At 45.0% G+C, this 21,961-nt stretch overlaps 1 pseudogene; it reads right to left on the bottom strand.

Moving 5' to 3' along the window:
- Nucleotides 1–8,250: 8,250 nt before the first annotated feature.
- On the bottom strand, nucleotides 8,251–12,295 carry LOC138143975 (transcription intermediary factor 1-beta pseudogene; annotated as a pseudogene).
- Nucleotides 12,296–21,961: the final 9,666 nt, after the last annotated feature.

A 21,961-nucleotide genomic window follows, 5' to 3' on the forward strand; every position in this document is an offset into this window, starting at 1 on the left:
AGGGGCCTTGTCATTTTCCTCCACCACTCCAAGCCGCCTTCCCAGGCTAACCCTGCTCAACAGAAGCACAGGACTTTTTAGTAGCCCTCAGTATTTAGCTGTGAATGAGCACGCCATCGTACACACCTGAAGAGAACCATCCTAGACAAACACCAGGGTGACAACCTCATTCTAGGTTTCAGACATTTTTTTTAAACTATCAAAGGACACTTCATCATTATTGATCGCACACCCTGTAGGCTGTACACACACAAGGTCCATGTAGTCATAGGATCTGCAGATAGAAGGAAAGAGAGATATGAGGTGAATTTGGCACTTGCCAGACAATGATGCCCAGAGAGCAATGGGAATGGGTCACCTAGTTGGTGAGCAGCACAAACAGAAGTGGCCACCAAGTCACAGGACCTTAGATCTGGAGCCGGAGGTAGAAAGGATCTTAGAAGTTGGCTGAGCTCCAAACAGCATAATTTTAAGTATTTGCTAACTCTGTTTTATTATAACTAGTTTCCTTTGTAATCCTATATATTTTATCTTCTGTCTCTAAAACCATGACTGAGCAAGGGGCCAGATTGTCCCAGAGGGCCAGAACACAAAAAAGGTGAAGAATCCCCTCATTAGGGTGCTGAAGCCAAACGATCCAAGGGTGCCCAAGCAAAGGGGGCACTGGAATCTAGATCCTCCAACTGCACCATGAGGTGCTGCATGAGGGAGCCAAATTCCTCAGGCCCAGAAAGCACAGGCGGCCAATTTGGTCTTTTATTTCCCAAATGATAGGCAGTCACTGAAGCGTCTTCAGCAGAATGGGTCATAACCCAAGTGAACCAACGGGAATTTTTAGCTAGTGTGGAGGCAATCTTCAGCAGCGGCCATCAATCAATTAGCACTTACTGAGTTCCCAGGCTAGAAACTGGGGCTAGAAAGAGAAAAAGCAAACAGCCCCTTCCCTTGAAGACTTTACATTCTACCAGCAGGGGCAATGTATGGATGGATGATATATGTACAATATCTACATCCATATCAATGATGGCTAACATTTATACAGCACTTACTATATATATATATATATATATATATATATATATATATATATATACACACACACATACATATATATGTATGTATGTATATATATATAAAACTACATTCTAGCAGAGAACCAGGCACTATGAGAAGCACTTTACAATTATTATTTCATTTGAGCTTCACAACAAGACTGGGAGGTACATCCTTGACTCCGTGTTCAGCAAAGCCAGGAAGAAGGCCCAAGTCCCATCTCCCAGCTCCCCTGCCACATCGCCAAGTCTCCCAAGCGGCTTTTTGGGGCAAGTGCAGTGAGAAAGCCTTATTCTGCTCAGATGGTGACTCTAGTTTGCCCCTGACCAGACCGGGGATGTGCCTGGGAGTTCACTAATTCTCCTCAAGATCTCATTGAACTGATGGCTCATACGGAAACTGTGTTGAAGCATTTCAAAGAAGATATCGTGAGCAGAACATCACAATCCACCCATAAATTGGATTCGCACCAATAGTGATAAAAAAAAAAAAGACTATTTCCTGCTGGCCCGTTTTTCTGGGAGTGAATGACCAGACTGAAATCCACTAAGGACACTTGGGCAAAATGAAGAGCCTATTGGGAGCAAAGTGTGTGTGATAACATGATTCACCTGATTTAGAGGAAGAGGCCTCTTTTACGTGTCTCTCCGATTAAGCAGGTGAAGGTACAATTCTTTGATTCTTGTAGGGAGGGGTCTAAGCACCTCTGTGAATCACCTTCAGGAAGTACTTTCCATACTTAGCAATGGCCAAGGAGTTAAGAAGTCAAATGGCACCCATGACTGATATGATTCTCAATTAAAACATGCTTGCTTTTGAAGCAGGGCCATAATGCCAATAATTCCAGGACGTGAGAAGTCACTTCCCAAAAGGTTTGCATTTGCATGGGCAGAACACCGATTTTATGTTCAAAATATTAAGAAGAAATGGTCATCAGATCTGTTTCCTATTGAATATGAGGGAATTAGAAGAAAGACAGATCTCAAACACGGCTGTGCATCGTCCTGCCTTGAAACTTCTAGGGTCAAACATCCTACTGTTCAGCACATGCTCCCACAACATAGGCCACAAGAGAAGTGGCAAATTCGGACTAAACCAAAATTTGGCATGAAGAACAATGGAAAACTGGAAAGTTGGTGGTGCTGGATCGGGTGCTGGCTGACTTCTCCTCCCCTTGGGATTCTAGGAGTAACCCTGAGAGCTTACAGCTTCTAATACTGTGGCTTGTGAGCTCCCATCCACTGTGTTCCCCCCAAATATTGATCAATCACTTAAAGTCAATTAGATTTTACAAAGAAATGCTTATTGAGAAGTTATAGCAAAGATAAAATGTATTTAAAAAAAAGCAAACACCTCCCAAACCAAGAGTACAATCTCCTCTCTACACTTGCTCAATGCCTAGGGAGATTGGGCTCAAACTTAGAGTACAGAGGTAGTAAGGCACACATATAGGGAACAAGTAGGGTGAGGGCTACTTTGTGACTCTTGACCCCAGGAGTCCTTTTCCGTCTTCAAGGAGTCCCTGCCATGTAGTCTTTGAGAAGGAGCCATTGCTAATAGATGAGTCACTTCCTTGCTCACACAGGCTTACTCCTTCCAAGACACATGTTTCTACTCAATTGCTACTGGGCCACAAGCAGTAGTCTCTTTTACTGACTAGATCCTGAAAACCTCTGATGGTTCTTCTGATCTTTTGAAGCTCACAAGATCACAACCTGGTTAATTCTATCTCTAGCTATACATTTCCATAAGATCAGGAAAGAATAAATACCAAAATTCCAAAAGAAACAAAGTCGCCATGCATTCATGGACACATGAATGGTATGAGGAGACAAGGCAACTGCTTTCTTTTCCTGACTTGTTGGCTCACAGCAGCCTACATTCAAAAGCAACCAGGGAAGGGAGAAAGAGAACAAAGGGTCATGCATTTTGTACACACCTTCATTTCCAGCTCCTCAGCCAATTAGAAGATTCTTTGTCACCACAATACCCTCAGGTGTGCATAAACAGGAAGAGGTCCCCAAAGCTTCCATGTGGGAGGGAAGTAGGAAGGGATTGTGGCATGTGTTGTGTATAAGCCACCAGGAAAGGCAGATGTGTCCATACTCTAAGGCCGCTCACTTTCTTTGTATCCTGGGCCCCATTGGGCAGACTTCTGGGGCAACTCAGAAGAATACGGTCAAATGCATACAACAAAAATGAGGATTAAAAAGGAAACGGATGATATTAAAATAGCTATCAAAATATTGTTTTAAAAAATGAACAAGGTCATAGACTATAGGTTCAGAACCTCTGATCTGAGGTCTAAAAAACATCATTGGTCCATCAAAGGAGCTGGGATTAAAACCAAGAGTCACCTACCCAGCAAAACTGAGTATCATGTTTCAGGGGAAAATATGATCATTCAGTGGAATAGAGGACTTTCAAGCATTCTTGCTGAAAAAACCAGAGTGGAATAGAAAATTTGACATTCAGATACAAGAAGCAAGAGAAGCATGAGCAGGTAAACAGGGAAAAGAAATCATAAGGAACTTATCAAAGCTGAACTATTAACATTCCTACATGGAAAAGTAATAATTGTAACTTATAAAACTTTTCTTAGTAGTTGAAGGGAATGGAAATATATATGTCTATATATGAGTGTATATGGGCATATGAATACATATGTGAATGTGTGTATACATGTTTACAGGTATACATAGATAGAGGGCACAGGACCAATTTAACAAGAAGGGATGATACTTAAAAGGTGAAATTAAGAGGTGAGAGAGGAATATAATGAGAAGAGATGGGGAGAGACAGAATGGGGTAAACTATCTCATATAGAAGAGGCAAGGAAAAATGGTTACAATGGATGGGAACAACAGGAAGGCAAAAGGGAATGGTTCGACCTTATTCTTGTTGAATTTGGCTTGAGGAGGGAATGAAATACACACTAAATAGGGTATCTCACCCTACAGGAGAGTAGGGGGGAGGGGATGAGAGGGGGGATGATGGAAGGGAGGGGAGGCTGGGGAGAAGGGAAGTTGGAAGCACCCACTTTTGAAAAGGGACGGGATCAAAGTAGAGAATAGAACAAGTGGGAGGTAGGATAGGAGGGAGGGAAATATAGTCAGTCTTTTACAATATATCCACTATGTTATTGTTTTGCATTACCCACACATGTACATCCTATACTGAACTGCTTATCTTCCCAGTAAGGGTGGGTGACAAGGGACGAAGAGAATGAATCTGGAATTCAAAGTTTTAAAATCAAATATTCAAATATATACTATTAGTAATACTATTTTACATGTAATTGGGAAATAAGATATACAGGCACTGGGGCATATAGATCCACTGGAAAAGTTGAAAGGGGTATGGGAGAAAATATGGGAGAGAGCAGATTGGAGGAGGGGATATCCTGTGGGACTGCTATTTTGGGGCGGTGGGTAGGGGAAAAATGGGGAGAAAATTTATAACTCAAAATCTGGTGGAAATGAATGATGTAAATCAGAAGTTAATAAAGCATTTGAAAAAAAAATTTTTTAAATAAAAAATAAAAAATGAACAAGGTCATAGACTCTAGGTTCAGAACCTCCGATCTGAGGTCTAGGTCATCATTGGTCGTTCCCCCACGACGTCTGCTGAATGCCTACTAAAAGGAAGGCGTTATGCTGGCATTGGGAATTCTCTAATACACCAATGGATCTGGGATTTCTTTAGGATGACTTTTCTCTCCTTCCATGCCTACCCATCTGACAGCAGTCTTTTTAATGTCTTCTCATACACTCACTACAAGGACTCTGTCTAGCTTCCTGGAGGCCTTCCTTAAGCACAGAGGCTCTCCACTAAGCTATCCAATCCCCCTAGTTAAGTGAAGAGCTCATCTTTTGTTCTGGTCATGTGTTTCTCTGATGTCACCATTTACATTACTTCTCCTACTTAATTCTTCTTTTATAATATGTTGGAATATTCCCCAAAGGAGGTCAAAGATGGGGGGAAAGGTTTCATGTATGCAAAAATATCTATAGCAATACCTCTTGTAGTAACCAAAAACTGGAAGAAAACCAGGGGCCATTGTGGGTCAAAGAAGGCTGAGAACAATATGCACAATTACTAAAATAACATGAAGGAAAACAGCATCAAGAGACTTCAGAATTCTGATCGATGCAAAGACCAATTGTGCCCTTAAACTGTGGTGGACAAAAGAAATGGAATAAGGTATACATTGACAGACATGGCCGATATGTGGCTTTCTTTTGTCTGACCATAGTTGTCCGTTTCAAAGGAGGGCAGGTAGAAAAAATTGTGAAGTGCCATTTATTTTTTTTTGTAAACAGTATGTATTTAATAAATATTTTCATTATTTTATATTGTATTGATTGATTTTAATTGAATTGACCTTTTTACTAAGTGATAGATTAAGACAGTTGTTTTCACCCCCTTAAGGCTGAAATCTTAACATTTTTCTCCATGGTGTTTCTATCAATTCATTGAAAGAGCAGTGAACACAATGAACGTTTTTTTTAATGTGTCTTAACCAATAGATCCTAGTTGAACACACACACACACACACACACACACACACATACACACACAATACAAAATCCAATGCTTCAAGACACATCAAGGTTCCATCAAATTTTATCAAATATTAATGTTTGTAAGGAGTGCTGGCATCTCACAAGCATGAAATCATTTGTTCAAATCATGTGTGCCAAACTTTTATTTTCAAATTAAATTTTATGTTTAGTTTTAGTTTACATCATTCATTTCCACAAGATTTTGAGTTACAAATTTTCTCCCCATTATTCCCCTACCCACCACCCCAAAACAGTGATCCCACTGAATACCCCCCCAATCTGCTCTCTCCTATATCATCCCCCATTCCCCCTCCGACTTTCCAGTAGGACATGTTAGATCTCTATGCCCCAGTGCCTGTATATCTTATTTCCCAGTTGCATGTAAAATAATAATAATAATATTTTTAAACGTTTGATTTTAAAACTTTGAATTCCAGATTCTTTCCCTTTGTCACTTGTCACCCACCGTTAATAGGAAGATAAGCAACTCAATTTAGGTTGTACATGTGTAGCTATGCAAAACATTTCCCTAGTGGATATATTATGAAAGACTGACTGTATTTCCCTCCAGCCTATCCCACCCCGCACTTGTTCTATTCTCTACTTTGATCCTGTCCCTTTTCAAAGGTGGGTGCTTCCAACTTCTCTCCCCCCCAGCCTGCCCTCCCTTCCATCATCCCCCCTATCATCCCCTTCCCCCCTACTCTCCTGTAGGGTGAGATACCCTATTTAGTGTGTATCTCATTCCCTCCCTAAGCCAAATTCAGTGAGAGTAAGGATGACTCATTCCCTTTTGCCTTCCTCTTCTTCCCCTCCATTGTAACAGTTTTCCCTTGACACTTCTATATGAGATAATTCACCCCATTCTGTTTCTCCCCATCTGCTCTCATTATATTCCTCTCTCACCTCTTAATTTCACCTTTCAAGTATCATCCCTTTCTATTTAGTTGGTCCTATGCCCTCTATCTATGTATACCTGTACACACACACAAACACACACACACATATATACACACTCACATATGTATTCATACATCCATATACCCTCCTATATAGACATACATATGAATGTATACATATATGTGTATACACACACATTTCTATTCCCTTCAACTATTCTCATACTGAGAAAAGTTTCATCAGTTACAATTATCATTTTTCCATGTAGGAATATAAATAGTTCAACTTTGATAAGTTCCTTATGATTTCTTTTCCCTGTTTACCTTCTCATGCTTCTCTTGCTTCTTGTATCTGAATGTCAAATTTTCTATTCAACACTGGTTTTTTCAGCAAGAATTCTTGAAAGTCCTCTATTCCACTGAATGACCATATTTTCCCCTGAAACATGATACTCAGTTTTGCTGGGTAGGTGATTCTTGGTTTTAATCCCAGCTCCTTTGACCTCCAGAATATCATATTCCAAGCCCTTCGATCCCTCAGTGTAGAAGCTGTCAGGTCCTATGTTATCCTGATTGTGTTTCCACAATATTCAAATTGTTTCTTCTTAGCTGCTTGTAATATTTTCTCCTTGATCTGGGAACTCTTGAACCTGGCTATAATATTCCTAGGAGTTTTCTTTTGGGAATCTTTTTCAGGAGTTGACCAGTGGATTCTTTCAACCTCTATTTTGCCCTCTGCGTCTAAAACATCCGGGCAATTGTCCTTGAGAATTTCTTGAAGGATGATTTCTAGGTTCCTTTTTTTTCATCATGGCTTTCAGGTAGTCCAATAATTTTTAAATGATCTCTCCTGGATCTATTTTCCAGGTCAGTGGTTGTCCCAATGAGATATTTCACTTTGCCTTCTATTTTTTCATTTGTTTGGATCTGTTTAATAGTATATTGATTTCTCATAAAGTCATTAGCTTCCATTTGCTCCAATCTAATTCTGAAGAAATTATTCTCTTCAGTGAGCTTTTGAGATTCTTTTTCCATCTGGCAAATTCAGCTTTTTAAGGCACTCTTCTCTTCATTGGCTTTTTGAGGCTCTTTTGCATTTTGAGATAGTCTATTTTTAAGGTGTTATATTCTTCAGTCATGTTGTTTACTGTCATTTCATAATTTTCTTGCATCATTCTCATTTCTCTTCACAATTTTTCCTCCACTTGTCTTACTTGATTTTTTTTTCTTTTTTTTTTTTTTTGAGAGGCAATGGCTGGCAAGTTTATTGGATGGGTGTTTCATTGAATTCCAAGCTCAGTACAGGAAGGAGATGACAAAAAGAAGTCAAGGCAGCACTGAACCGCCCCCCCCCCCCAGCCCCAGCCCCTCCCGTCTGTCAGGCAGAGATTGTCTGAGCCACTTCCCAAAGCTGAGCCCTGGGGACTGGGCTGGTGTAGCAGCAAGCACCCCAAGCACATCCTCAGGGTTTGCTGCCCATACAGGTTCTTGGATCTGCTTTGTTAAAGGAAAGCAACTCAAAATGGGTTAACAAGCTTACTTTAATCAGTCAGACATATATCGTTTACCTTGTTCGGGGGAAAAAGCTCAGCACCCCAAACTTCAAGATATACAGACAGAATCATCAAGACATTAACAGATCAAGTAGACAGCTTTCCAAACTGTCCAACCATTACATCCATACCCAGTCAACATCTGGGTTTCCACATCTGGGTTTTTCAAAGCCGGGGGACTCTCAACAACAGCTTCCCAGAATTCAGATCAAATTACAGAACACTTCTCAAAGTGAGTCCCAAAACAAAGCTACACACCAGGGCTTATATAGCCTTCTCCTGGCTCAGAGAATGTAACAACCTTATTGACTCACTGGCCAATCAAGAAGTATCTACTGAAAAACAAGCCTCCCTCCCCAGGCTTCAGGTGCACTTTACCCTAGGGGCAGGGAAGATCTTCCAAATTTACATTCCCATTACAGCTGGTACAAGGAGGCCTGTGGCTGAAGCTGTCGTGCCCATCCATGCCAGGGACCCCCAGGACACCCTGCCTGCTCTGGGTCTGGGTGAAATTTTTATTAAATCGAGAGAAGTAAAAACCAATTCTGGGGGAGGATACAGAAGGACCAACAGGTGGAGGGAGGAATGAGTGAGGGGGATGCCAGAGCCATTCTGGGGCAGGTGGGGCTCAGTTACCATCGCTGGGGCCCCCCACCAGCTCTGGAGGGGCCAGGCCAGGGCCTGGGATAGGGGCAGGGAGGGGCTCCACCAGAATGGCCGAGAACTTGGTGTCCCCAAAAGCCTCGTTCATGCGGGTCTCAAAGAAGCGCTGAAGGCCCATGATGGACTGGACGTCCGCTTTGTCCTCTGTGAGTTTGGTGAACTGCTTGAACATGCAGCCCACATCCTGTGCAAACTCCTGTGGGGAACTGTAGGGGGGCGAAAGCTTTTCCTGGAGGCACGCATGGATCAGGGTGAGATCCAGGGTGCCTGGCTGCTCCGCAGAGGGCATGGGATCTGTGGCCAGTCGATGCAGAGACAGTATGGCTCGTGGCACAGCAAGGCCAGCAGCACTCGCTCACATTTCTGCTGGCAGGGCAGGTGTCCCCATCGGGAGTCAGGGCCACACTCTCAGGACCAGGAAGGGGGACCTCATCTTTGCAGTCCACCAGCTCCTGGCACAGGGAGCAGCTCCACTTCTCCCCAGGCACCTCCTGCAAGGTTGGCAGGTGACACTCCAAATGAAAGCAGAATTAGCACTGGCTACACATCGCCAGGTCCCCTGGCTTCTGGCACATGCAGCAGATAGTAGCGCTGTTGTCCACAGCTCCAGGGCCACCAGTGGCTGAGGTGGTGGCAGCAGCCGTGGCTGTATCCGGGCCTCCCAGCACTTCCAGGCCAGAGCTGGTGCTGCTGCTGGGTGAGGCCAGGTGGGGGCCCTCAGGCCCTGAGGCCTCCAGGGGAGGCAGCAGCAGTGGTTTTGTCTCCAGTCCCTCAACCCCTGGGTAGGCTCCAATGGCAGCCTCTGTCTCTTCCTCCTTGACCATGGCCATGGGGGGGCATAGGAGGACCTCCCGGGGCCCCCGGCTGGGCCCCCCCCCCATCTCAATGACAATGAAGTTGTAGTCCTTGTTGGTGGTTCCCGGAAGACAGGGGGCTGGCTGTCCAGGCTCACCCTGGGCACCTTATGCATGAGACCACTCACTTCACCCTTACCAGACCTGACCTTTTCATTCCAGACACATTGAGCTCAGCACTGTAGGGGTCATCTGGGCCATAGCTCCCATAGCTCTCCTGCAGGTCCATGGAATGATTTCCTCCCTCAGGCTTGCCAGGGGGCCGGGGAGGGGCCATGGAGCCTGGCCCACTCCTCTCTGAAACAATCTTGCCAAAGGCCTCGGCGCTTGTGGTCCAAGCGTTGAGGTCCCACTGGAATTTCATGTCCCCCTGAGGTTCCACAGGGTCCACAATCATCTTGAGGGCACAGTGCAGCTGGAAGTAAAACAGCTTCTTGGACAGCAGCAGGGCCGTGTTGTTATCGCTTTCCAAGGCCCAGGATGCAAAGTCCACACTGCACTGATCTCTCCCTTTGTCCTTAGCATCTATGGGTTGATAATTCTGGAAACCGCCACAGCTGCTGGTAATCTGAAGTCCCTCCAGCCGCTGCTCATTGTGGCCACCCTGAGGCTAAAACCTTGGGGTCATGTGGGGCTGGGCTCAGCTACCAGAGCACTGTTCCGGACACTTCCTTCCAGCCTGCTGGCCTTTCTTCAGCGGGAGGTTAGCTTCTCTGTGTCATTTTGTGAGTTCTGTAGCTCCAAAGTTTGTTTAGAGTCATTTTTTACATGCATTGGAGGAGATGGAAGTGGGAGCCACGTGGAAGTCCTGTTTCTACTCTGGCGTCTTGGCCCCGCCACCCAGTGATTTATTTTGAAAGACGATCTCTATTTTTTTAAAGGCATGTGTTATAAGCTGCTCATCCTCCCTGTGTGTTTCTTGCTTGTCCATTGCCCTTTACTGGAGACACAGTGCTAGAAAAAGAAATTCCTGCCCTCAAGGGGCTTATAGCCTCTTGAGAGAATACAATATGACCAGAAATAAATGCAATGCAGAATACAAAATGAGGGGGTCAAACAAGGGACCTGGGGACATGTGAAGTAGAAGATAGCTCAAACAAGCAAGGGTATCATGGAAGGCTTCATGGGAGACAGAATTTCCGAGCTGAGTCTTGAAGGACTATAAGGATTGTGGGAGGCAGAGATTCAATTCAGTAAGCTCTTATTAAGGGGTAGGTATGCTGCTAGGTGCTGGGAATACAAAGACAAAAACAAAGCAGGCCCTAACCCTCCTGGAGCTTACTCCCTACAAAGAGGAGTGAACACATTAGAAGCCTGTGCAGATGTGAGCTGAGTTCATGGCAGTCCTATTTGGGGATGGCATCCTGAGTGGGTCAAGGGGAGTAAGGTAAAGTAAGGTAGGGAGGGCAGCCTGGAAGCACACTGTAGAGAACTTTAAAGAATCTAGCAAGTGGCACCTTCCAAAGGGTCTTGATTTAAGCTGGTGCTTATACCCATAAGGTATTAGCTGATAAAAGCTTAACCTGTTATTCAGCCTAGAGGTACTTCTACCTTTAGAAGGGATTTTGAAAGACAGAAAAGCCCTCAAGAGGGACAAGAACCCTAATAGCAGAATGGCCACCACCAGGCATTACGGGTCTGATTATACAAACATAAACTCATCATGGTTTTAGAATTGGAAGAGACCTTAGAAGGAATCTAGTCCAACCCCATCATTTTACAGGGGAGGAAACTGAGGCCCAGCAAGGAGAGGTATGCAGGGAGCAGATGGCAAAGTGTGGGAGCCCGGGTCCCTTGACTCCAGAGTCACAGATATCTCTACTGCAATCATTCATTTAAGTCCTGGCACAGAGCCAGAGTCACAGCAGGAAGTGGAATGGCAGTGACTCAGGGCTGCTGGAGGTAAGCCCCTCCCCAGCATGCTGTCCTAGATTTTCCAGAGATGTGTGCTCTCTCCTATGTCCAGCTCCACCTTCGGCCTCCTGGGGGTGGACAGGGCTCCTCCTCAGAATTGTTTTCCCCAGGCCTTTTCATGCTGAAGCAGGAAATGTGGGACTGCCAAGTGACATCAAGAGATAAAAATAAACCAAATCCCAGTCCTTCTTAATAGAACTGACTGGAGTTTCCACTGGGGATTGGTAAGAAGCCCGATTTCCTGCCAGAAATTAGAAGCAGCATCCCATAGAATCCATGGGTCCCATTCAAATAATGGAGACTAGGAAATCACCTTCCTTTACATAAAGTAAATCCATCTCATCAAATTGGAGTCTCCTTATGGATCTTATTCATTGTGATGCTAAGAATGGGAAGTGACAGAGAAGGCCTGAAACTCTGAGTTGAGAGGAGCCTGGTCCACACCTTACCTTTTATACAGCACAACTGTTAGCTCACATCTGGACTCTTCTCAGTAGGGGGGAGGGGGTGAAAGACTGATGAACAAGCACCTGAAAGGGGGGAGGGGGGATGAACATACACTTGAGAACCCTTCCGTCTTCCCAGATAGCCTACCCACTCCACTTCTCAATGACTGTCATTGCCAAGAGATATTTCCCAATATCCAGTCTCAACTGGCCTCTTTGCAACTTCCCCCCATTGCTGCCCTCTAGGGTCAGCCAAGCAAAACGAGTCAATCCCTCTTCCACAAGGCAGCCCTTCAACTCTTTGGAAAGAGCATTCTTGTTGCTACTGCATCCCCCATGTCTTCTCATCTCTACGCTAAATATCCTCAGTTCCTTCCTTCAAATGACCCTTATGTGGCATGGCCTCAAAGTCTTCCAATGTCCTTCCTGAACTATGGTCACACACACACACACACACACACACATCAATAATACTCCAGATGTGGCCTGGCCATGAGGACAGCTCCAGACAGCTCCTGGTAGCTCCTGCGCTTGCAGCCATCAGGGAGGCTCAGGATTGCATGGACTTGCTGGCTGCCCACAGGAAACTTATACTAAAGGGCCTTGGAGGCTGTCTGAGTCCACCAGCAGTAATCACTCCTCACAAAGCCTTTCTGCCTTGAGTATCTGCATGTAAAAGTGTTTCTTCACCCAAATTACTTGAATAGTCAGCTATTTCTCTACTCCACTGCCTGATGTGGAGCCAGCCACATGATATTAATTGTATCTGCCTCCATTTGTCACCAAAGATGGGGCCTGAGCTGAAACTCAAAGCTGTTCAAAAGGCTCCGCTGGCCACACAGGGTCCTGGTCTTCAAGGGGCACAGGGCCCGACTACATTCCACACAAGGCCCCTGGGAAATAAAGACACCACCCAAACTCCTGAGATTCCCTTGCTAGGAAACAGTTGGGGTCACATCAAACATCACCAGCCATCCACTTCCCAACTCTCCTTACAAACATGGAAATTGATACAAGTCTTGGGCCAGTCTGACCAGCTCTTGGGTAGAAGAATAGCAGAGGATCATAGGCTTAGAGTTGAAATGGATCTTAGAGGCCACTGAGTTTAACCCCTTTGATTTACTGATGAAGAAACTGAAGGGAAAACAAGTAAAATGACTTGAGCAAAGTCACACATCTAGCAAGTGTTAGAGGCAAGATTGGAACCCCAATCTTCTGGTACCCTGCCATGCCATGCGACCTCTCTAAAATCCTGATGCCCATCTCTCCTGCACAGCAAGCACCAGCTGAGCTCTTTCCCATCACTTGCTGCTAACCTTGCCTATGAAATATTGCTTGGGAAGAATCTGGTGGCTTGGGTCAAGTGCAGACAGTCAGGTGGTTCTCTCAGGCCCCCAGCGGCTGTCGAACTAGCACTGGGCATACTTTGTTAAATACATAATATATAAATTGCAGCGAAATAAACCTCTACATGTATGTCTATAAAATTCTAATTCTGTAACACAGCTGCTTATGGAACCATCATTTACACACTCAGGCACTTTAAAAGCCGTTCCCAAAAAGCGAATGCTCACCTTGGCAGCTGTTCCTTCCTCTCGCTACTCTCTACCCTGAAATGTGGGAGCACCAGGGAGGGGAACAGCCTTCAGACTACGTGTCCCCACCCCCTGGAGCTCCACATACTGGCTTGGACTCAGTTTTGAAACAGTGACAAATTGCTACCAACATTTTGAAATGAACAGCTCCCCTCCACTTGAAACCTTAGTGAGCCAGTTCAACTCTGCACTATTTTCTACCCTCAAATCCTTTGGCCCATGCAGCTAGGTGGTGCAGCAATGAATAGAGCGTAGGGCCTGGAGTCAGGAAGACCTGAGTTCAAATCCAACCTCAAGACACTTCCTAGCTGTGTGACCCTGGGAAAGTCACTTCACCTTGTTTGCCTCAGTTCCTCATCTATAAAATGGGCTGGAGAAGGAAATGGAAAACCCCTCCAGTGTCTTTGCCAAGAAAACCCCAAATGGGGTCACAAAGAGACAGACACAACTGAAGCAACTGAACAATAACAATTTCCACTCATCCCTTGCCAAACTTTCAACTAGAAGATGGAAGCTTTGCACCAGTCAGTGACACCCTTCCTGTCAGCAGCATCACTCACTGGGCTGCACTCTGCTGTACAGGGTCTGGAAGTCTGTCCAAATAGCTCATGCCATATGAAATCCTCAATTAAGGGCAGAAAGAGGGATACCAGAAAGCGACAAGCATTTCCTAGACAAGCACCATGAGGAGAACTCAGAGTGAATAAGATCCCTCAGTCCTGGAGCTTGTGGTTAGGACGTGAAAAGGTAGGGGCCAAAGCATTCAGAAGAAAGCTTGTTGATTGAATGAGCAATCTGGAAGCTGTGTGGGATTAGCACCCATACAGCTCAGGTGAGCCCACACACCACACACACTACACATACCACATACCACACATACCACACATACCATACACACACCACACACACCACACATACACCACACATACCATACACACACCACACACATCACACACCACACACACATGCCACACACAGCACACAGCACACATATACTACACATACCACACACACCACACACACACCATGCATACCACACAGCACACATATACTACACATATCACACAAACCACACACACACCACACATACCACAGCACACACCACACATATACTACACATACCACACACACCACACACACACCACTTATACCACACACCACACACATATACCACATACATACACCACACATACCACACACTATATATACCACATACACACCACACATGCCACACGCCACACATACCACACTTCACACATGTACTATACATACCACACATACCATGCATACCACACACCACACACACATACCACATACATACACCACACATACCACATACAACACAAACACATACCACATACACACACCACGCATACCATACACCACACATACCACACACATACACCATATATACCATATACATACCACACATGCCACACACCACACATACTACACACCACACCACACACACCCAACCTTTGTTGGGATCTTTGACAATTATTTTCAGTTCACCAACAAAAAAACCCACCTTTTCAGGAATCCACCACTGTTCATCCTTCACTACTGACCAGGCTGGGCTCTGTAGGCCTTTAAGAAACTTCCATTCTATTAGAGGGGGCAACATTTCCCCAGAAGCAATGACAATGTTGATTTAATAACTGTCCTCAGAGCAAGAGGTTTAAATGGGGGAGAGGAGAGATGGGGAGACATGGTGCTGTGCTAGAAACATGGTCTAGGGCTGTCTAGATACAGTGCGTCAGGTTGTGAGTTTGCTGTTGTCCACCAAGCCGAAGAGCTTTACCCCAGGGCAGAATTCCAAGACTGCCTGGGAAAAGGGACTTGGTTACTAGAAGGGGCATTCCAAATAAGGAGAAGGAGGGAGAGTGGGGTATTGGGGGACATGGCAACATGTCCAGAGTGACGTGTCTGAAAACAAGACTTCTCTCCATATCCCAACCCCCAAATATAGTCCTGAGCAGGGAGGGACTTGGGGGTACAGAATGCTAGTATTGCAAAAGATCTTCCAGATCATCTTGGCCAATTCCCTCATTTTCATATAAGGAAGCAGACCCAGGGAGGGAACATGACTTGCCAAGACCACACAAATACTAAGTAGAGTGTTGAACAATAAGACTTTTGCTACCTATCAAAACTGTTTTCCTGCAGAAGATTTCTAACCACCAACAAGCCTGAAGGGATGGAGTGATGAGATCAAGTCACAACAAGATGAAGCAAGATAACAGCAAGCCAATCTGGCAACCCACTCTGCTAAGAGCTTGGGAGATAAGTCTGAACCTGAAAAATAACAGACATAGATATGGCACTTTACAATTTGCTTCACTCCTGATCACCTTTGAGCCTTACAACTACCGTGGGACAGGCAGATATCATACATATTATCCCCTCTTTTTCACACATGAGGAAACTGAGGCAGAAAGAGGTTAAGAGACTTACCCAGGGCCACACAGCTAGTAAGTCTGAGAGGTGGAACTTGAACCCAGGCTCCCAAGTCCAACTTGCTACCCACGGTGCCACAGTACTTCTAACAAGAGAGGCAGTGCACCCATTCAAAAGGCTACTAGCTGATTACTCCCAGCTAGGTTACATACATGTAGTCTGGATACTGATTCCCAAACTTCTCAAATGAGATTTTCCTTGACATTTATGTAGCATGTCTTCTCTTTCTTCTCCCAAGCTTCCCTGTATATATGCAATAACTGGTACAGCAGACAGAGCAGAGGACTTAGAGTAAGAAAGATCTGCTATTTCCCAGGTGTGTGACACTAGGCAAGTCATTTCATTTCTTTGAGTCTCAGTTTCCTCATATGTAAAATGAGGATTAGAAAGCCCACAGCACTTGCCTTTTAGGGTTGTTGTAAAGCCCTCAAGTGCCTGCTATTACTATTACAGGGATTCCGTGGATCCCGAGAGGCCAGTGACACTTCCTGGCCATTGCTAAGCCAAGTCCCCTGGAACCAGGATCTCAAGCGCCTGCTGTTACTATTACAGGGATTCTGTGGATCCTGAGAGGTCAGTGACACTTCCTGGCCATTGCTAAGCCAAGTCTCCTGGGACCAGGAGCTCTGCTAGCTGAGCATTTGCCCAGAACATCCCCTCACTGTGCTCCCCTCCCCCACTCTCGAGCTCCCTACTAGAACATAGCCTCTTTGGGAAAAGCCAGTGTCTCATCCCATAAGTGGCCTTTCCCATCTGGGGGCCCACTTGTTTATGAACATACCCGTGTGACTTACCAACCCATACTACATATATGTTTATTGCACTTTTGAAAAATAAGTCATGAAAAACCACAAAATGGTGGCCTAATACAAGATGGAGCAAGTCATATCAAGGCAAGAAACCTATTCTCATTAAGGAGGGCTTGCTTTCTGAGGAGATGTATAATGTTCCTGCTTAGCTCACCCTGTATAAGAACCCATCCTGAGGGAGATTTTCAAAGCTGCGGAAATGAATCATAGAGGCCACTCTGCTAAGAGAGGCCTGCTAGTCCAACCCCCTCATTTTCCAAAGTATGAGAGACAGGATTTAAAGCCAGGTCTCTTGGGACTCCAAGAGTAGCAGCCTTTCCTCTACAAGCTGCTGCCTCCCTACCAGTGACCTCTAATCAATATTCATTGTCGTGATCACAAGGAACATGCCATCCTCTGGTCTATTCTTCCTAATGCTATATCAGGCCTTTTTGCCCCCTGGGGCCTCCTCAGACACATTCTGGCCACCTTAGACAAATATGGAGGGACCACTGCCCCAGAGGGCACAGCAGATGGAAAGAAGACTTTTCAGTTGCTCACAGCTGTTGATTTTCTCTTCCAAGATGTGGTTGTAAGATGTATTTGCAAGAGAGGGTTTGCAGCAGCAGCTTTACATAGGCACAGGACTTTGTTCTGGTGCAGTGCTCAGACTGCACATTTCCTTTGCCATGGCACAAAAAGTAGATAGCTTTTTCTTCCCAACTCCCAATCCACTTCAATAATTCCAATGCAATAATCAGTCATTAAATGCCTACTGAATGCTGGGCCTTGCACAAAGTGCTGGGGATGCAAAGACAAAAACCAAACCACCCCTGACCTCAAGGAGCTTATGTTCTACTGAAGCCATATGATTAGTACAGAGATAAATAAAGCAATTTCCAGAATAAGGAGACATTAGTTCCTGGGAGGTGAAGAGGGAGGGGTGGGAAGAGGGAGGCCTTGGGTAGGCACCTGAGCTGTGCTTGAAAGGCAAATAGACCAAATTATGAGACTGGGATTTGGTTTTGTTCCAATTCAACAAACAAGACTGTGTGGTACAATGGTCTGGGCAGTAATACAAATCACTCCCCAAAATGAGATTAGGCCCACAGTCATGAATGGGCAAAGTTATATGTTCTGGGTGACCCTGAGTAAGTCATGGAACTTCTTAGTGTCCCAGGTCACTCATTGAGACTAGAAGTGAGGAAGGGTTGTCAACTGACATTAGTAGAGAGTGTTTCTTCACTAGAAGTTCTAAATTGGTTCCAATTCACCAGAAACTCATTTATCTCTGTAAGGTTGGCCAAGGGTATGCTTGCCAACGTTATCTTCTTCTTTGATTTTCATATGCACCTTTTAAGGCAGGAGCTATATTTATCCCATTTCAAAGATGGGGAAAGTGAGGGTCAGAAAGTATCCATGACTTGCCCAGCATCACACAGCTAGTAAGTGTTGGAAGTGGGAATTGAGTCCACGTTTTCATAGGGATACCACCCATGATGCCATGGGCCTCCCTTAAGAACTGGCCTCTCCTACTGCAGTCCTCTGGAAATGAGGATCCACAGAGCAGTTGGCACTTCTAGGAGATTTATTATTATTATTATTCCATATAATAATAACCAGCACTCATATGGTGCATTCAAGTTTGCAAAGCATTTGATGCATTCTATCTCATTTTATGAGGTAGGTGTTATCTTCATTTTACAGGTGAGGAAACTGATCAGACAAGGCATTTTTAAAGCACTTATCATTGTGCTTGACACATAGTAAGTGTTATTTCAAGGCTCATTCCTTTCCCTTCCACGAAGGACATCAAGGCAAAGCGACTTGTTTGGGGAAACATAGCTGCTCTGCTTGGCTCCATTCTGTCCCATGATGGGTACCCTTTGGCCTCCCCCCTTCCCTTATCAACCCCTTTGTGTGCTGTCTTCCCCCATTAGACTGCAAGCTGCTTGAGGGCAAAGAATGTCTTTCTTATTATGATTTATATCCCCAGCACTTAGCACAGTGCCCAACACATAGTAGGCAATTAATAAATATTGATCATAGAGTATCCAAGGCAGATTTTGAAATCAGCTCTGCCTGACTACAGCCCCAGGTCTCTACCTACTGTGCCACGTAGCTGCTGCTACAAGTCAGAGAACCCAGGATTTTAACATGAGCTCATTCACTTTTAATTAAGCAATCAACAAACAGTAAATACCTACTGTGTACAAGGCCCCATGCTAGGCCCTGAAGATACAAAAACAAGAATGAAACAGTCCCTGCCCTCAAAGAGCTGATGTTCTATTGAGGGAGACATGTCCATCATTTGCAGAACAAATCCACATGAAATACAAGACATTGGGGGGCCCTGGGAGCTGGGGGGGTTGGGAGTAAGGAATCTGGGAAGGCTTCACATCAAACACTAAAAAAAAAGAAAAGATTCAGTGAGCCACAGAGAAGGAGGGAGAGTATTCCAGGCATAGGGGATGACCTGTACAGAAGAGAGGCATGGAGATGGGAAATGGAGATAAAGGACCAAGTGTGAAAAACAGGAAGAAAGCCAGTTTGGTTAGATCATAGAATGATTGAAGCTGAGGAGTAAGGTGGGAAAGATTAGAAAGGTAGGAGGGAGACAGATCATGAAGGGCTTTGAACACCAGGCAAAAGATAGGCTATTTAATCCTAGAGATGGTAGGGAAGGACTTGAGGCAGGGAGATCAGTTAGAAGGTCATTGGAACAGTCCAGGCAAGAGATGAGGAGAGTGTAAACTAACTAAGGTTGTCAGCATATGAGCAGCAAGAAGGGGATGCATATCAGTAATGTTGTAGAGGTAGAAATAGCAAGATTTGGCAGCTGACTGGCTGTGTAGAATGAGGAAGAGAAAGGAGTTGAGGATAATACCAAAGATGCATATAATGCAAACTGTTATAATTATAGGGATTGTGGTGCTCTTGAAAGTAAGTAATAGGAGAGTTAGGAAGAAGGGGTGGATTGGGGTGTGGGGGGTTGATAATGAGTTCTGTTTTGGACATGCTGAATTTGAGATGTCTATAGGAAACCCAGCTCAAAATGCCCAACAGTCAGTAGGCAATGTAAAAATGGAGCTTAAAGCAGATTGGAGGAAGGGATATCCTGTGGGATTGCTATTTTGGGGTGGTGTGTAGGGGAAAAACGGGGAGAAAATTTGTAACTCAAAATCTTGTGGAATCGAATGATGTAAATCAGAAGTTAATAAAGCATTAAAAAAAATGGAGCTTAGGAGAGAGACTGGGTCCGGATATAGAGATCTAAGAGTCATCAGCATAGACCTACTAATACCATGGGAATTGATCAAGTCACAGAGAAAGGGTAGAGAGAAGAGAGGACAGAGTTCTTGGGTACACCCAAAATTATGGGATATGGTATAGATAATGAGCCTCCAACAGATGCTAAGAAGAGTTCAGACAGGAATACCAAGAGAGAGAGAGAGAGAGAGAGAGAGATGGAGATGGACAGACAGACATGTCATGAAAGCCCAGAGGAAAGAGTATCCAGGAAGAGAAGGTGGCCAACAGTGCCCAATGCTTGTGGGGAGATCAATAAGAACAAGGACTGAGACAAGGCCATCACATTTGGTAACTGGTAACTTTGGAGGGAACAGTTTCAGTTGAGTGATGTGGCTGGACTGAGGGATGAGAGGATGGAATAGGGGCTTTTTCTAGGAGTTTGGCTGAGAAGGGGAGGACAGAAAGAAGATGAGAGCTTGAGGGGATGGGAGAATCTAGTAAAAGATTTTTCAGGATGTGGAAGACCTGAGTATGCTGGCAGGGTAGGCAAGAGGGAATGAACCAGCAGAAAGGGAAAGATGAAATATTAAAGAGAGGAAATGATTGAGGAAGCAGTCTGCTGGAGACGTTGGAAGTATCAGATCAAGGACACACATCAAAAAGTGTTGGCCATTGGTGAAAGGGCCACCTCGACATCAGAGAGTGGGGAAAAGGAGCCCAAAGTGGAAGACAACGTCAAGGGATTTTGAGATGAAAAGAAGAGAAAAAGAAGGTGGTCAAAAATGTGAATGACCTCAATGTTCTCAGGAAAGTAAGACGCACCAGCCTTCAGGAGAAGGGGAAGTAGGTGTGGGAGGCGAGAAAAAGTAGGACAGAGAAGCGATTAGCTGCATGACCTTGGCCAAGTTCCTACTCCTCCTCAGCCTATGAGGGCAGTAGGACTTGGCTGATGAAGGTCCTTCCAGTTCATCAAGCTGATGATTCCGAGGCACTTCTGGAAGCAAAAATCAAGGCCTCAGAAGAGTGGGTGGGCCATGTCCTCACCCTTGGTAGCCTCCACAAGCCTTCTTGTACTAGTTAGAAGGGTTTCACAAGCAGCCCCCCAACAGACTGAGGCCCACTTGGGCACTGCCTCTGTCTGCTTCCAGAGGTATATACAATTCTTTATGGCTTTCATGAAGAAAAACAAAACCCAAAACCTGTCTCTTAGAAATTGCCTGCAGCTCCCTGCAGACTGGAGGGTTTTGCTGATCCCAGGACTAAAAGCAGTCAGAGCAGCACTTTTCCAAGTGCTCTGTAAAGCTAAACATATGATTAATTTGTCAGCTATTGCTGCCATGGCTTTCTCCCCTTCCAACCCCCCCTCCCCCACCTCTTCCCATCCCCCACTAAAAAAAGTCCAGCCAATAATAACAATGCATGAAGGTTTCTTCCTGAGCACTCTTGTCCTCTGCCTAGTATCTGTGTCTCTGCCTCAGTTTCCTCATCTGTAAAATGGAGATACTTATAGCATCACCCTCCAAGGGAGGAGGATCAGATTAGGGCAGCGGATCAAATGAGATATTTATCAAGCACTTAGCACAGTGTACATAATAGGTACATAAGCACATAGTAGGCGTTCTGGTTCCCTTCCTTGCCCCTTTCCTCCCTCCTGAGGCATCCATGCCCAAAGTCAAGGCCATATATAACCCTGCCCATCTTGGGGAGCTCCAAACATTCTCCATGATTTATGTAATGTGCCCTCCTGCAAGAAAAGTCCCATGAGAGCCAGAAGGGACCTGAACATTCCATTTAGAGAGGACGAGACTGTGGTCCAGAGAGGGAAAGTCACTCATAAAGGGTCATGGCAGTGACTTAGCAGCAGAGCCAGGCCCTGAGCTGGCCGCTGATGGCTAGGATACTTTCCACCTGGGGCGGGGGGA

Source organism: Petaurus breviceps, unplaced genomic scaffold (assembly GCF_028583685.1).
Source record: "Petaurus breviceps papuanus isolate PSGF00001 unplaced genomic scaffold, PetGlider_PUasm1.0 90681, whole genome shotgun sequence".
Classification (NCBI taxonomy): domain Eukaryota; kingdom Metazoa; phylum Chordata; class Mammalia; order Diprotodontia; family Petauridae; genus Petaurus; species Petaurus breviceps.